General features: G+C 35.1%; 1 long non-coding RNA gene across 6 annotated transcripts in view; it reads left to right on the forward strand.

Annotated features, from left to right (window-relative positions):
- LOC129276402 (uncharacterized) overlaps positions 1-17,594 on the forward strand; it is a 25,028-nt gene continuing 7,434 nt past the window's right edge. Inside the window, exons 1-9 of one of the 6 annotated variants that reach the window (XR_010293647.1) lie at positions 1-90; positions 2,749-2,957; positions 4,308-4,494; positions 4,956-5,156; positions 6,420-6,622; positions 6,953-7,143; positions 8,439-8,638; positions 10,627-10,699; positions 12,833-12,991. This is a non-coding gene — a long non-coding RNA (uncharacterized LOC129276402). Of the gene's footprint in view, positions 91-1,789; positions 1,953-2,748; positions 2,958-4,083; positions 4,239-4,307; positions 4,495-4,955; positions 5,157-6,419; positions 7,144-8,438; positions 8,639-10,626; positions 10,700-12,832; positions 12,992-17,594 lie in introns of those variants that run through there. The other 5 variants (XR_010293639.1, XR_010293643.1, XR_010293642.1 and 2 more) reach the window with 5 other exon arrangements.

A 17,594-nucleotide genomic window follows, 5' to 3' on the forward strand; every position in this document is an offset into this window, starting at 1 on the left:
CGGAAGCATGCATGAGGTAAGCGCCAGATTCAAGAAATTACAGGAACAGTTTTCGTAAGTTTGCTTGTAAAATACGGGAGTAATTTAGAGGTGAGTGCAGATTTCATACTCTTGAATAGTGCATGATCGGATTATGGAACTAATGAGGTGATGATAAGTGGCATGATAGGTTTATAATATAGTTGTAGTTTATGCCCGGGATCGAATCGCGGGACCCGGCCGGGTCGAGTCTGTCTGACTCTGACTCAGTCTCAGTTCAATGAGCTCGTCCCGGGCGGAGTCGGGGAGCACCGCCCCGTCGAAGACTGTGAAATCCGCGCGGTGCGTACGGTCAAGTCTCTCGAGAACTAGACAGGAATAACCGTCGTTTCTGGGGATTTATTAAACAATTTCTGACATTTTACTATAATCCCCATTCACGGACAGTAGTGCGTGTGCCAGCTCGAGCCCACTCACACGTATTGCGAGGTTACTATTAGTTTATTAGTATACTAACAGTAGAGGCACACGGCCAATATGGGAGACTCTCTCCAATAGGCAAGGCTCGACATTAGCGGTGGCCCGGGGCCACCAGAAATTCACCTCGGGCAACCATTATTGAAAAAATATTAAGTTTTGGTTGCCCGAATAGGGCAACCAATAATTTTCAGAAGAGCGCAATTTTTCTCCCCATTTTGCAATTTGCACGCATTTATCAACTTTCTACAGTTCAAATTGCAAGCCAGTTCGTCATGCGCCCTTTTTGTTGATCTACACACAAAGATGGCCTACCGCTATAGCATTACGTAGCTTTTATCCAGCCAGCCGCGCCGGCCGGCTGGCGTGAGCTTTGCATGCTTGAAGCAGCTGTGCGTTAGCAGCCTATTCAGACTCAGGGAGCTGCAATACGAAATGTTGCTGCTAAGAAATCTTCCACAGAACTGTGAAAATCCAAGTCAAAGTCACATTTTACACCAATTAAATGCCCTTCTACAGACCTTTTTGCTAATATCTGGTGTATCCTGATTATTTGCAAGCATTAAAAAGAGGAATCATGACCTCTCTTTTGACTCAAAAAGACCGATTTCCAAATGAAAATAATACACATAAATACACATAGGTGAGTACATTACAGTCCCACATGTGCATTTGTATGTATGTTGTTACTTGGTTTCTTTCGAAGCTGTGTCTTTTCCGGTCTTTTCTAGCCAAAAATAAACAGACAGTTACTTTCTTTCTTGTTTATAAATGACTTCTTAAACAACTCTTGAGAAAGTAAATACTTTGGGAAGGCATTTCATTAATGAAATGTGAATTTTTCCAACATTTTGGCAAATTTAGGGAAGGAATTTTCTCACACTTTTTTTGCTGTTTTATTATTTTCTTTCATTTTTTTTTTACAGTGGTTAAACCATTTATACCCATTTATTCATTTTTAATGTTTTTCTTTATATTTTTCGGGCCACCAAACTTTAATATCGGGCCACCAAAAAAAATTATTTGAAGGTTTTGGTGGCCCGAACGGGCCACCACCAAAAAAAGTTAATGTGGAGCCTTGCAATAGGGGAGACAATCTCCCACATTGGAGACTTGCTTTGCAAAAGGACAAAAGAAACAACACCAACAAAAGTATGATTTTTTCCACCCAAAATTTTGTCTCACTGAGGTCAGAAGCCCATTTGTTTTGTGTGTGATTGACAACAAAATTCCTTATCAAAATAAAAGTAGACGGTGAATTTTTAAAGTAGACGGTGAAAAGGGGTAATTTTTCATGAGGAATCTGCTTATCACATTTTTATTTGCCGCCAAGGTAATCCTTTTGCAACCAAATACAGAGACTGAAGCTTTTGGTCTAGAGAATTACCTCAAGTGATGTTCGTGCAGGCTCCACTCCACTTCACTACCGCTACACTACGCTCCACCTACCCGAACATCAAGACAGTGAACTCATTCGGATACTCTGAGTGGCAAAGGTGGGAAAAAATGCACATTTATTGTTAAAAATATAAGAAAAGAAGACATCAACAATAAATAAAAGCTTAATTTCTTACTCTTCACCCTTATTTCACTCCGTGTCCATCCTCCAGTCATCCTCAAAATTGGTGATTTATGACCAGTATCTAATTCCTCACACGTATTATTCACGGCCGATTTCACAACATCGCACGCGAGGGTCGCAGCCTCAAACAGCATGTATATTTATATTATATTGGATGGTTCAGAATGGAATACCAGAAATATTCCAAGAGTTTCGAAAAATATTCCACTGATCGTGGACTCAACTGTAAATATTTATATTACAGGGGTGCGAGAGTTAATGTAAGCTTTATACTGTAGCTGATTTGAGGTATTTTTGTTTTTCTCTCACCTGCATTAGCATAGCGGAGCGAGAATATAGGCACCACATTGAAATCTAAGTTTTTGAACATAATTTTAAAGTTCATTTAGTTGATGAAGTGTGGACATTGGGTCACATGATCAAGGTCAAATGTCATATACATGTAGGGTCAGTGAACATAATGTTTGTTATCATGTTGTATGAATGTTTTTTATGAATAATTATTCTTTTCAATTTCAGCACTGCTGCTATATTGAATCGCGAAATATAGGCAAGACTGCCAGAGGTGCTCCACTTGTTTTATGTTCTTTGTCCAAAATTATAGTAGCGTATATTGCAATTTCAGTTATTGCAATTTGAAGTTACTCACACCCTTGAGTTCTAATCCGGCCTGACTTCCAACATGACATCTCCCTTTTTTAAACATTCAGGATGGACTGCTGATGCCAGCTTTCAACTACCAGGAGCCTTCTATGATCTTTGAATGTAACAGTGCTGTACTACATGTAGGTGCTGAATGGACTGTCACAATGGCGTCATACAGAGCAGCCTCAAGAAAGACATGCAGGTCTTCCATGGTCCTGTGATGGAATGAGCTGTACGGGTCGTGCAGGATGTTCCGAGAGGCTCTAATATGTGAGTAAGTACAATCAATTAGGCTTAGTAATTAATGGTTCCATGACATTTGCTCCGGTAACAATTGCTGAGCTATACATGTAAATGCCACTTTAAATTCACAACTTCAACCCTGGATTTAACAATATACCCTAACCTAAACCTAATCCTAAACCTAACATAGCACCTTATTGCAACCCTTACCCTACCTCTTAGACAAAATAAAGCCCAGAGGAATTGTTGCAGGAGCGAATTTTGTGTCACCTGGTAAACAGCTTTTAACTAAAGCATTAGCAGCTAATAAATGCAAGGGTTCTTATGAACTCCTATAAAAAGCGGCATACATTCATCTTTTAATACTGACCCCATTCTGTGCCGCCAGGAAGAGATTGTAAGAACCCTTGCCTCATTCTAGTTCCTTATGATTTAAGTACCATAAGGGTTTTCCTTTGTAATTTGTCTCTGACCGGTCTGCTACAAGAGCTGTGACGTCACATTTCCCTTCACTCAGTCGCAGACCAGTCGTAGACCAGTCGGGTCTTAAAGGTATTGTTTAACTTTGTGAGCAGCCGATTAAAAAAATTCTCAAACCAAGATGAAACATGTGTTCAAGTGCATGTATTAGAACTAATAAACCCCGAAAACAACCATTATTGAGAATGAAAAGCTAAAACTACAAGGCAAACCCCGATTTTGTAAATAGGCGTCTTATAGACGCCTAAATAGTACACATAAGTGTATGGGATGAAATTAAGATGGTGTTTTCGGTCACTTTATATTTCAATTTGTAAAGCACTAAATAATTATTTTCGAACGCAATTTTTTCTGGGCTTCCTTTTTGTAACATATCACAGACACAGGTGACAAGTGTGACCTTCTAGCTCAGATTTTTAAAAAGTCAAACCAATGTTAACCAATCACTTTAAGGTGTGCAGTGGCCTTCAAGCAACGATTACAATGTGAAAGCCCAAAAGCCAAGACAAAGTTTCTTCTGACAATTTTCAAATGATTTCATCCTATTTGTAGCAAGTACATGTTCTGCCAATCTTTAGATACATGTACAAAAGAAATGGTGAATGATGATACATTTTTTGTATACAAAAACAACTTCATATTTTGTTGGACAGGACATAGGCTAAAATCTAATCAGTTTGATGCATGTGCCAAAATGATGCAGCATTGAGATAGTCAACAGTGAGTACTCTGCAGATGATTTTAAGAAGTATCAGAGGTGTACCCCAAATGAAGTTTTGCTTGGAAAGTCTAGATTCATGGCAGAAGTTGCAGCACTGCTCTGAGAAGCAAGGTAACAAAGGGAATTATTTCATTTCTCCATGAACATTATATTCCTCCCTGTACTCTTTCTTTGAAACAGAACTGTAGGATCGCTGAAGCAGACTCAGCAGCCTAAAACCACACACACTGAGATTCAAGTTTGCCATCTGCCTGGTGACTGATCCCATGTACCAGGGGCAATGTAGCCCTGAGGGTGGATCTTAATATGATGGTTCTACACCTTGACATGAAGAAACAAGGGATAGAGCTGAAAAGAAGATTTCTAGGTACACAACTGCCTGTAAATTTTCTGTCTTATAAAGGGACAAGGGAATGTATGGTGCTCAAGGACAAACATGTATATGATGATGGAAAAAGAATGTCTTGTAATACCTTGCTCACAAAATAAAAAAGTAATCAGAAAAAAATGGAAATAAAGAAGAGGATGGTGCATATACGGTTATTTAATGTTTTTGATTGCATGTTGAACCTACATGTATATGGAATAAGTCAACTGGGAATTCTCATCTTTTGAAATGTATACATTGATCTCTGTGAAAAAAGACTATTGTAAATAACTTGCCCACTTATGTCTCCAACCTTTTCAATGAAAAAAAAATCCTGATTCCTTTCTTTCAAGTTTGGCTTCCCATTATGAGATTAAATTCTACCCTAAGAATCTTGTTTTCAGTTGTGCAGTTATGTACATAGTATCAAGTTTTGCCTGGTTTCATGCATGTATTTGCAGGAATATAAGACATTCAGCAAAAGAATCTTGGGGGCCCCAGAGAGATGCAAGACAACACACGCAGAGGGAGATCATCCAAAGAAATGAAAGCAGTTCTTTATGAAGCAAAACTCATACATCCTTCCTGTACATGCAGAGTCTCTGGAACATGTGCTCAGAAGATCTGGTCCTTGCCTCCAAAGAACTCGTCAATGATGAGAGGTAAGCAGAGTTTAACCATAAGTGGATTGACAACTACTAAGTAATTGAGAAATAGGGAATGAACATTTTGTCAAGTATCACCATTCACCAATCAGTCCTCTATATATCACAGTTGATGACTTGATTCAGTTGATGGGTTTCGGATGATAGGGTTACGGTTATGATATGGGATTAGGATTCGACAATGATTCAATATATTCATAAATATGACCTTGGCATTGAAAGTACATATTAAAAAAAAAACAATATATGTTTGCTATAATGAACTAAAAAAATGCCCCTAAATGCTAATTTTTGGTACACATACATGTACTCTTTATAGGGATCTGATCAAACAAATTTTAAAAAGATTTCAACATCACCTTTATTTTCTTATGTATTTCTTTTTTTTTCGAAATTTCTAATGCATTTCTTTGTTTTTTTTTACTTTTTGTTTTTTTATTGTTTTTTCAATGAAAAATGTCAAGGAGTTTATTTTGACCTTAAACAAGATGGAATTAATTGATTTTAATCAGTAAAATGGAAAATAATGATACACTTAATATGAATTTTGGCTAAAAACACTATTTGAATTAGATTTGTACACAAATTCACGTTTTGGAGCAATTTTGGGTCTGCATGCACTTACAAAATGTTGCGTAATTTCAGAACCGCGTACCCGGGGGTAACAATTTTGGTCTCGAAAGTTGCCCTGGGGAATCAGCCCCCCCCCCCCCGTAGGGTTAAATAATGGTTTTTACCCCGGTAAATTTGAACATGGTTTCAAAATGGGTTTCTCACAATGATAGAGTTACAAAAGTAAAACCAATGTAATTGTGTTCCAATTTACTATGGCTTTTTCCATTTTGATACCATGGTTTTTGTCTCTCCTGAAAAGTAGAGTGGGACAGATGCATTGTTGTCATTGAAATCTTAATCAAGGTTAAGTTTTTTAAATGTCACAACTTTGAAAGTATGTGGATCTAGTGCATGAAACTTGAACATACTGTACATGTAAAGGTAATCAAGTATTACTGCTCATCTTGCACAAGTCTTAGGTTATATAATCAAGGTCAAAGGTTATTCATGGTCAGTACTTTATTATCATATTAATGGTGATTTTGTGAATAATTATTAATCTCAGTTGTTTTCAAAATCAGCACTGCTGTTATATTGAATCACGTTCATGGAATGCAGGCGAGACTGCCAGAGGCGTTCCACTTGTACATATTCATTACTGTTGAGAAGTAAATTATTTTCTTATATTTATGTTTCTTTCTGCAGGAAGCACAGACAGCTATCCAAGAGAGCAAAGCCCCGGAATCGAAGGTTCATCTGGCAGAAGTCACCCAACAGGAAGCATGCAATATGGAGCTAGATCTGGTAGAAGTCATCATGCTGGAGGAGTTTTGTAACATTTGCTTCTGCGACAATTGCTCCTCTATAAATTCCACACAAATGACTAATTTCAACCCTTGATTTCCAGGGTTCCTAGCCCATCAGGGAAAAATATTTAACTTTTTTTCCAGTCAGGGATAAATCGGAATTTGACTTAAAAAATACCTCAAATCAGAAAAATGCCTTGAATGAGGGAAAAATCAGGAAATTTTTATCAGCCCAAAAGTCGAAAGCATGGTAGTCAGTCAGACTCTTTTATATTTTTTTGCATATCAAAACAACATCCATTGAATGACTGGTTATGGTGGTTTTTTAGTGTTTTTTTTACATCTTATTCCTGCAACAACTTAGAAAACGTGCGAAACTGGGAATGGGTTTGAATAATTTTCTTGAAAAGCTGGGAACCCTGGATTTGACAGTCCATGTATATGCTACCCTAATCCTATCATAAAACCTGATTGTAACTCTAATCCTAACCCTACATCATAGACAAAATAAAGCTTGGAGCAATTGTCGCCGGAGCATATGTTGTGTCAACGCTGGATGATGGATCTACAAGCACATGTCAAAGGTCAAGAAAATGACCAGAATTATGCCATAAAATCCAGTGGTAAGTGTAATGATTATTATCTACAGTTGAGGCCAAAAGTTTACAAACACCCATGGAATTCAGTGAAATTTGTTTGCTTGTCAAACATCGTAAAATTTACTATATCGTCAGAAATATAAATACTACCACAACGATTTTGGTATCAAATGAAAGAGAATATAAAGCTCTTTCACATGATTGGGATGCCGTTGGGATTAAAGTATATTTTAGGTGAAATTTTCTTTGAAGAAAAAAAAGTAATATTCGTGCCAAATGTATTCTGTTGTTATTATATTTTCAGACATCGTTTCCATAGAAATATATAAGTGTCAACTCTATGATTTATATTACATTTTCTATCATGATATATCACCACTGAACAAAAAAGTGTAATCTGAAATGTTTGTGTTGAGAAGTAACTAGCACAAATATGACATGTTTTTGTCAATTTTTTAGGGGGGAAATGACACCTTAATATTTTTCAGCTCCTGATGACAAAGCAATGTGATGAATGGGCATGACATACTCATTTGTTTGATATTAAATTCGTCATGATAGCACATAAATATCTTATAAGATACAGTAAATTTTATGATGTTTGGCAAGTGTCAACGTTTCTTCGAATTTCCTGGGTGTGTGTAAACTTCTGGCTTCAACTGTAAATATGGCATTTTAGCAGTGTATTAAAACTGCTTATTTCGTTATGAGTGACTTGTTATTATTATTGTTATTTGTTTGGCGGCACCTGTGCCTGGGAGGCGAAAAGCGAACTAATTTACTATGACCCACAGATCTCTCCCGATAACTGAAGAGGGGGATGCAGGTGGACCACTACACGGGGGTTTCCCCTTTTATACGAATAGTGCAGCGGGTTCTTAATGTGCAGAGGTGGTGCCTCTCCTCTACACAGGACCTATCTGTGCAATATAAGAGCATATTGCACGATGTGCCAAAATCTGACGAATTTCCTATATTGGCAACCTGCTGTGTTTTCCCTCGGGTCACTTTGATAAAAATGATATTTTCTTCAATGTCTTTTGTGTGACATGGTTATTGGATGTCACTAATGATAGGAAATAATAATGTATTTGCAAGTCATGGTCGAAGCTCATTTGAGTTCAATGAACTTTGGGACTCATCATTTTTTTTTTAAGTTTGAAAAATTATGCATCTACAGTCCTACGTATATTGAATGACATAATGCAGGCGAGACCGCCAAATGCATTCCACTTGTTTTTGTAAGGGACTGTAGTGAAAGAATTAAAGGGGAAATAATCTGCCAACTTCCTATTTTACCTCTATTTCCATTTTTACAGAGCTCTATTGATGAACGCACAGCTACCAGATTGCAAGGATGGCAATGTCACATCGTTCTCGAGGCGACGGATGATGACAGATGCTATCGTCTATCAACAAGAAGCTGCGACAGATGACAAGGATTACCTGGAAGGTGCTCTACCTCTGCTGTTGGCTACCAAGAGAATGTAACTTCCAGTACAGGGTTCAAGACCAGAAGGTATGAAAAATCATTGTTTTCAGCTCAAGATCAATAATGCAAGGTGCACACTACACAATCTTTTTGCGATCCAATTTTTTAGAAAAAAAAATTATAATACATTACAACCTATAGTTCCAAATTCAATCAATCGTGAACCCTCTTTTAAGATAATTTTACTTTTTGACCTTCCATATTTAATCCAAAATGTGATTTATAAAAAAAAAATGGCACATTTGGATCTAGTAGTGTGTGGCTGGCCTAATAGACCATCAGAGATCAAGGTCAGGGGCCTCTTGCAGAAAGAGTTGCATTTAAACGTAACAAATATCAAGCTCAAGTGCCGAATACGGCTGCTTCATTGCCTGAAAATCAAGTTGTGCAAGATTTTTTGAGTTGCGTTTGATTGCAACTCTTTCTGCAATGGGCCCTTGGGCCCTTAAACATACATTGTAAAGCTTAGCGATTGATCTTGAGGCAATATCTATGATTGATTACATATATTATGGTGTATGATCACTCATACGAAACATCCCATGATCAATAATTAAGCTTTATGTTTAATGGGCCATGATATGATCAAGATCAAGATTGAGACTACGAAACGACTTTTCATAATTAAAGTGCAAATCCACCCCAACAAAAACTTGATTTGAAGAAAAGGACAAAAGTCAGACAAGGTCAATGCTGAAAAAAAATCATCAAAATGGGATGTCAAATAAAGATATGAAATTTTAAAGTTTTGCTTAATTTCACATAAGAGTTGAATGCACATTCAGTTACTTGTTTTTGATATGTCTACATATATATCAGAAATTGGAGGCTATGTGACTTCAATTCCTTGAGCATAAGGTAGAGCATTCATAAAATATCCAAAGTCAAGAAATAAATATATTTTGAAAAAACCAAATCAGAGTTGCTTCCTTTTGTCAGTGGATGGCGGTATACAGCTTCAATTCAATAGAATCAGTATTGATCTAGAAATTGGTATTTAACATGAAGTTGTTCTTTGTGCAAATGGACAGTTGAGGCCAAAAGTTTACATACACCCATGGAATTCAGTGAAATTTACATAATTGGGATGCCGTTGGGATTACAGTATATTTCAGGTGGAATTTTCTTTGAAAAAAAAAAGTAATATTCGTGCCCAATATGCCTATTGTTTGTTATATTTTCAAACATCCTTTCATAGAAATATATAAATGTCAAATCTGTGATTTATATTACATTTTCTAACATGATATGTCACCACTGAACAAAAAAAGTGTAATATGAAATGTTTTTGTCAAGTTTTTAATTTTGATTTGTCTAAATTATGAAGATTTTGGGGAAAGAAATGACACCTAAATGTTTTTCAGCTCCTGATGACAAAACAATGTGATGAAGGGGCAAGACATGTATTGGTTTGATATCAAATTTGTCATGATCACACAAATATTTTACAAGATACAGTAAATTTTATGATGTTTGGCAAGTGTCATTTTCTTTGAATTTCCTGGGTGTATGTAAACTTCTGGCCTCAACTGTATATCATTTTATTTCATTTTGGTGTGATCCGATGGCTGCGGGTTATATCTTTCTTGTCAAGTTCAGTTTTCAAATGCATTTTAGTGATTTCGTCAGTGATTTTTGAAGCTGACATTGCCTTGAAGGTTTATTGTGATCTTCCATTGGCGCTGTATGCTGGAATGGATGACCTTCCTGGTTTTGGTAATTTATAGTTTGCCTGGGCATTCCTGGAACTTCCATTACCATGGTATTAGCGTAGTATTGTGCAGTAGCCACATTTTCATAGGATTTTGCGGGAAAAAATACTACATTTGTTTTGGTTTCAGAGCCTTTTGGGGGGGGGGGTTATAGATATGGACCTATCCATATATATCTCATCTGGGATAAATTTTTTTAATTGTATACTTCAATATGTCTTAGCCTTATTTCTGCAATGAAGGCATGCATGTAGCTACATATTCTTTTATTATGACTTCTATTGTATTTTTTTTTTTTGACAGGACATCTCAATGAAGGGGATCAGATCAAGAGTGTCAACAGTGAAAATCAACTGAACATGGTTTCAAATGAAAGGTGAGTTTCATATGAACTCTTGTGGGGAATAGAATAAATCAAAATTTTGTATAGAACTAGGCCTCGGTCATAACATTTTGTTTTTTCTGGTGCTTGCCATTGATATTTCAGGAGAGACTGGTGGACTGATGGAAATTAACTTGAATAAAATATGAAAGAAATTCAGTGTTACCAAAGACTGAGATAAATTACCAATTTAAGAACTAAATTTCCTTTTGTATAAATGAAAAAACTTACCTTTTTGATCGACCAATAAAAAAACTATGGAATTGAGTTTATCAATTTATCAATTTTCGTGCTTTAGTTTATTGGCATTATGTATCAGTTTGGCCAAATTAGGGGGTCTGTTTGCAACTCATATTTTACTCAACTGGAAAGCTGGAGGTATAGCACCGTCTGAGGGTGAGAATAGTCTTAAATAGAATATGATTTTAGCCCATTTTATAGATTAATACACAAATATACAGTGGGCTCATGATATAGAAATTAATGCGGGGATTATAACCCTGCATGTGGATTTACAGCCCTGTGATGAAAGAGTGCATTAGGGCCATTCTTGGTCACATGTGTGACCGAAATTATGACAAATCTAGATTTTCATAAGTTCGAATCCCAGCCATGGCGTAATTTCCTTCAGCAAGAAACTGATCCACAGTGTGCTGCACTCAACCCAGGTGAGGTAAATGGGTACCGGTAGGAAGTAATTCCTTAAAAAGCTGTGTGCGCTATGAACGCCTAGCTTAGCCGGGTAATATAGGAGCGCCTTGAGCACCTAACAAGGTGGATATGTGCGCAATATAAATACCCTATATTATTATTATTATTATTATTATTATAAGTTAAAAATCTAAAAATTTTAGAGATTTACAACTAATTATTATTTTTTAAAGTTTAATTTCATTTTGAAATTCCTGTATGAAATAAGACTTTCAAAATAATGCTTCTGTGTGAGGTCACACTTGTGACCCACTTATATTGGCCTCTGACCTTAAACCTGCATATTGGAGACAGCAAAAAATATTTCTAAATGATAGCTGACTAAACATTTTAATGTTGTATAATAGCCTTTGAATTACTAAATCTCTAAAATGTCTTGATTTATAACTAATTAAAGTCGAGATTTGTCATAATTTTGGTCACACATGTGACAAAGAATGGACAATAAATTATTTAATTAATCAAATCAACTACATGTAATGAATGAAATCTGCATAAACCATGATTTCAGACTACCACCTTTGTGCATTCACGGTGATATCTCTTGTCATGTGTAGCCTGTTAGAAAGTCCATTGAGCAATTCCAAGGTAGCAGTGTAAATATCTTTGACAACATATTCTGTGCTTTTAAATTCCACATAAAGAACCTTGCTTAGGATTGGTCTATACTACATGTATAGTTAATAACATGATTATATGTTCCCTAGCAATCATCACTTGCGAGTTGCAATGTAGGATATTTTTTGCATATTATCATCTGAACTATAATTATCCTTTATCCATAATATGTACACAACTTTGGTCTGAAACTACGAGATATTGATACTATTTTGTCAGAATGAAATGTCAAATAAAATTGGGTGTATGTCAATTAAATATTGACAGTCAAAATTGATAAATTGTCTATTTTTAGTATACTATTTAGCTTAACTTGCAATTCATGCATTTGACCATTCAGGTCTATCAGCAATTAACTTTTTAACTAAAATCTGAAAAAACAGTCTAACTATTGAATTTGTAACCTTTTTTCTCCCTTCAATTTTAGCATTAAAGCTAATTAAATTTTCGGGAAAGTTGCAATTATCATTGTGAGATTTTTTTTTTTTTTTTTTTATTTTGGAAAAATTCCACTGCAAATGATTTCTTGTCTGCACATTACATGTATATCAAATAGCAACTGAAACTGTTGGGTCAGCAGTGTCTGTAGTCCCATACATACAGCCGCTTAAAAACATGTGACCCTCAAACTGAAGAATTTTTGTTTGTAATTTGGATAATTCTAACTCAGAGCAAATTCCATCCGATCTTAGGTGCATTTTGAGCATAATTTTACAATCACTTCGAGACATTACTTCCATTTTTCAAATTTATTAACAAGAAATAAATTTTATCTTGAATTTATGTTTCTCTCTGCAGCAAGCAGAGTGCTATCCATGACAGCTTAACCCTAAAGGGTGGCTGAAAATGAAGCATGGAACATGGAGCTAGATAGTCATCGTCATGATGGAGGATGACCTCAACCTACTCGGGTCAAAGGTCAAGAAAATGCCTATAGATATTCCACCATAACAAGTGGTAAGTTGAGCAGTGTTTATGACTTATTTACAAAGGGCATTTTTGCGGTTCATTAAAAATGCTTAATGGTAACATGATTTGTCTGTGCAATATCAGAGGGTATTGCACAATATATGCACCAAAATTTAATGAATTCCCCATATACAGTAATAGTAGATGTAACTTATGGAATGTTATACCAGGGTTCCAAGCCCATCAGGGAAAACTATTTTACTTTTTTCCAGTCAGGGAAAAATCAGGGAATTTGATTTTAAGAATACCTCAGATCGGGGGAAAATGCCTCAAGTGAGGGAAAAATCAGGGAATTTTCATCAGCCCAAAAGATGAAAGCATGGTAGTCAGTCAGACTCTGTTATATTTTGTTGCATATCAAAACAACATCCATTAAATGACTGGTTATGGTGATAGATACTGATTATTGTTTTTATACTGAAAATACATGTAATTCACTGCAACAACTTAGAAAATATGCAAAACTGGGAATGGGTCTTAATGATTATCAGTGAATTTTTAGACTTCATCAGGGAAAAATCGAGGAAATTTGTTTTCTGGGAAGCCTGTTATACTAATCATGTGCATTTATGAATGTATTATTTGGCTGCAGCGCATTTGGGGGTATTAACATTATGCGACAAGCATGAGGTGTTTGTGCCGAGTGCTTTAGTGAATACCCAAGATACCTGCATCATCATTAGGGCATTTTCACGGTAACTGACATTACACGGCACAATGTTTTCACACCTTTCATTGTGTGTATCTCTAAAACAACAAATGATGGGAGTTTGCTTTTGATAGAGTTAATAAAGTGAACCTTGCTGTATACTCTGATACTAAGTTTTCCTATGTAACCAAATTTTTGTACGCATCAGCAAGCAAAAATGTGTCGGTAACTGACATTACGCAAAAGGACATGCAATTTTAGGGTGTTCATTAAAATTGAAATATCTCATGTCCCTGAGTAGATAGAGTAATAATTTGAATATGTAAATATACCTTCGTTACTAGGTTAAGATGTGTCAAAATATTAAACATTTTGTTTTTGTCTTTTGGGGGCTATGATAATTTTTCCACAACCATGCTGGTAACTGACATTACGGTAACTGACATTACACTTAATTTGCCATAGAGATAACACATGGAAGTCAAATGTGTGGAATCATTGCATTGTATCTTCTGTGCAGGGCTTCACATGAAAGTGAGCTTGATGTGGAAGTATACCCGAGTTTCTAGGAACATTTTAATGAAAAAACTTTTTATTTTTCTTAATTCCTTTCTTTGATTTGAACATTTTTATAATTACTTGTCGGTAACTGACAATACACATTAACATTTACCAGTGCTATATGATTTTCAAAGGCATAATTTTCTTGGTACTTATATGTAAGGCTTTTTAAAATCATAAAAGTTTCATAATACTTCACATTGTTAATTTATCAAAAGATAAGAAATGTATGTTTTACTTACTCGCGGGGGGTGGGGTTGGTGGGGTCATAGCAGCTACATGTTTTCCTATTAGTAATTTAATATTGCATTGACTGTACACATAGATTTTTTCTGACTATATACCCATAATATATTCATCAGTTTTATATTGACTTTTTAAACCTTTTCCTTCTCCAACCTCCCCCTCCCCTCAAAAAAGGCAAAATGAATAAGGGTCTCCTCCCCTAGGCTACACATACCCCTCCCCCGAATCTCATGCAGCCATGTAGTTTTATTGATTTCTATTCTGGTCAGTGCAAGCAATGCTTGTTCATATCTGTCGGATTTCAATTCTCATCATAATTTGTTTAATCATTTTCTTTGCTAATATCTTTTTTAAGCTGTCAACAAAAAATAAACTCCAGCTTCTAAACTGAAACTGAACTATTTGTAAATTAGAAAAAAAAAACACAGTTTTAGTAGATCCATGCAACATTGATCAGAACTGTCAAATTTCGCTTTTCATCTATACTTGTAAACCAAAAACAAAATTGTATCACACATCCACACTACTAACAGGTATAAAAACCAGGAATTTACTTTTAGCGAGGCAATGCTCAAAAGTATCCTAGAAACTAAAAATGGGACCCTGGAAATCCCCTTCATCACAATGTTAAGCTTTAAAAATGTTGCAGATTTAGGCAATAGGTTGGGAAAAGTACCCCCTACCCCCCCCCCCCCTCCCGAAAACCAAACAAAAAATTGATACAAACAATTAGGTACTTGGTAAGTGCATGTACAAAACAATTTCATAGTAATTTTTTTTGCACGATGGGAATGCAACTTTTCATAGAGTATTCCTTGTGAACTATACCTTTTAAAAGTCAATAGCAAGCTCCTTCTGGTGTGACTTTTAAAGTGAAAGACTTAAATAACAAGTATACAATATTTCTTCACCATAAAATTGACTGCATATTTGCATTTCAATATTGGTAACCAATGTTTTATCATGGTAACTGACATTACATCTCGGTAACTGACATTACATTTTCCACTTGGTAACTGACATTACATATATTTAATGGTACCCTATGGCTTCATTGTTAATTGGTAATCTTTAATTTTGGTGTAGAAGGGAGGGGTGTTACCTAGAGAGGAAATCTACCAAGTTTCATATAATATATCCTCTTTTCCAGGAAATGAGAAAAAAAAGTTAATGTTTTCGGTAACTGACATTACATACCATATCACATACTTCATCAATGTTTTTTTATCAGATGAATGAATTACTGGTGTTTCTTTCTGTGGGATTTTAAAGAGTGTTATAATAGCAAGCTAAATCACAGGCGAAAACATCATGATCAAACCTGTTCTTTATAAATCTGTCAAAACAAAATATGTATCAATATACTATTTTCAACACTAATTTGTATCCATACTTTGGCAGCCATTTTGAAATAAAAAATGGCTGCCAGAGTCGGAAAAAATGTTTGTCTCAGAAACTTCAGGTCTTGTTTTATTAAAAAACATAAAGCATTTGACATGAATATCAACTTGATTTTTTTGCCTCTGTGTCCATCTGTGGTGAAAATGCCCATTAACATCACAGATTTGAAAATGTGCATTTTATGTTATAACAGGGTAAAGGATGTAGGCAATGGTGAACGCATTCATGTATGCAATTGTATAATTCTTTCATTTATTTCCTCTTAAAGATTTAAAACCTTTCATACATACATATGATTTATAAACACAAATAACTACATATTATATCTCTGGTAGGAGGATCATGATAAGCATATATAAAGTTGTTGGAAATATAATACAAAACATACAAAACAAATTGGAGTATAAATGTTATAAAATAAAAATACAACTTTAATGCACAAAATATACAATATTCATAAGAAGATGAAGAAGGGAACATAGAAAATGCATTTCATAGATCATTGCATTTGATAAAGAGATATTGTCTGTACTGTCTTTCATTAAAAAAATAATGAAGGTCGCGTTATTGAAATACAATGAAAACAAGGGTGAATATTATGGGCATTTCTAGTATTATAATTATGATGCTATAATTCATTGTGAAATTTAAAAAAAACCTGAGGAAGCATTTTATTTTGTAAATTGAACATTAAACATTGCAGTTTCAAGAGTAATATATTAACTCATCAATATATTTTTGTTAATTGATAAAGTTTTACTTGAAGATGATGTGAAGAGTGGGTTTTTAATCGAATAGCTCGTTCTGTAATTTAAGAATCCTTGCAATATTTCATTTGCTGTGAAGCCTCACACAGTGACTCAATACTTTATATGGGATGATATAAGGGAATGGCCTAACAATCTTAGGATTTTGGGGAAAGAAACTGAAGTTTATATAACATACCAATACTTTTTAACACTGTTTTACATACACTGTCCTGCTGTAAGCTATCTACATGGTTTGTCCAATACACTTTTTTCATCTAAACGGATACCTAACAATTTAGTACAGTAAATCTCTATTATATTTTGTTTTCTATAATTTAATCATCCTGTGATGTCGGTTCGAATGCCAAACAAAATTTGATATGTTTGAAAATAGTTTATTCTCTTCAATTTAAGTACTTATACTCACAATTTGATTATATGTAAAATTGAAGAACTTTTCGGGATCTGAATTCTGTGCAACCTTTCAGCCGTACATTTTTTGTGCAGCACTGTGCATTTTGGGTGAAACATTTTTCCCATGGCGTGTATAGACTGGGACTCAAACTGAAATATGCATTATTTTCAAGAAAATGCTTATCTATTCTGAAAAGTACCCCCTTCAAATTTTGTTTCTTTCCAACTCACTGTGTAATGTTCATAATGTTTTTGGTCCAATGTTTATTCAAGAAAAGCAAAGCTGAAATGTGATATCACAAAACATATCCAGAGAATTTTTTGATACCATTATTCTTTGCATTTAACATGGACATAACACATTTGTAGCACAAAGACAAAGATCGACAAACTTTCTTTGTGTACAATAGAGAAGAAGAAGGATCATTTGTGGAATATAGCCAAAGCACATCACTGCTGCCCATTCCTACAATGGATAACAGAAACCATAGCTACATCCATTTGATGTGGAAGCACAATAAATGACGTGTCTGAAGACAGTTTTCTGACACACACATATCAAGGCTGCATG

Source organism: Lytechinus pictus, chromosome 1 (genome assembly GCF_037042905.1).
Source record: "Lytechinus pictus isolate F3 Inbred chromosome 1, Lp3.0, whole genome shotgun sequence".
In the NCBI taxonomy this organism is placed as follows: Eukaryota; Metazoa; Echinodermata; class Echinoidea; order Temnopleuroida; family Toxopneustidae; genus Lytechinus; species Lytechinus pictus.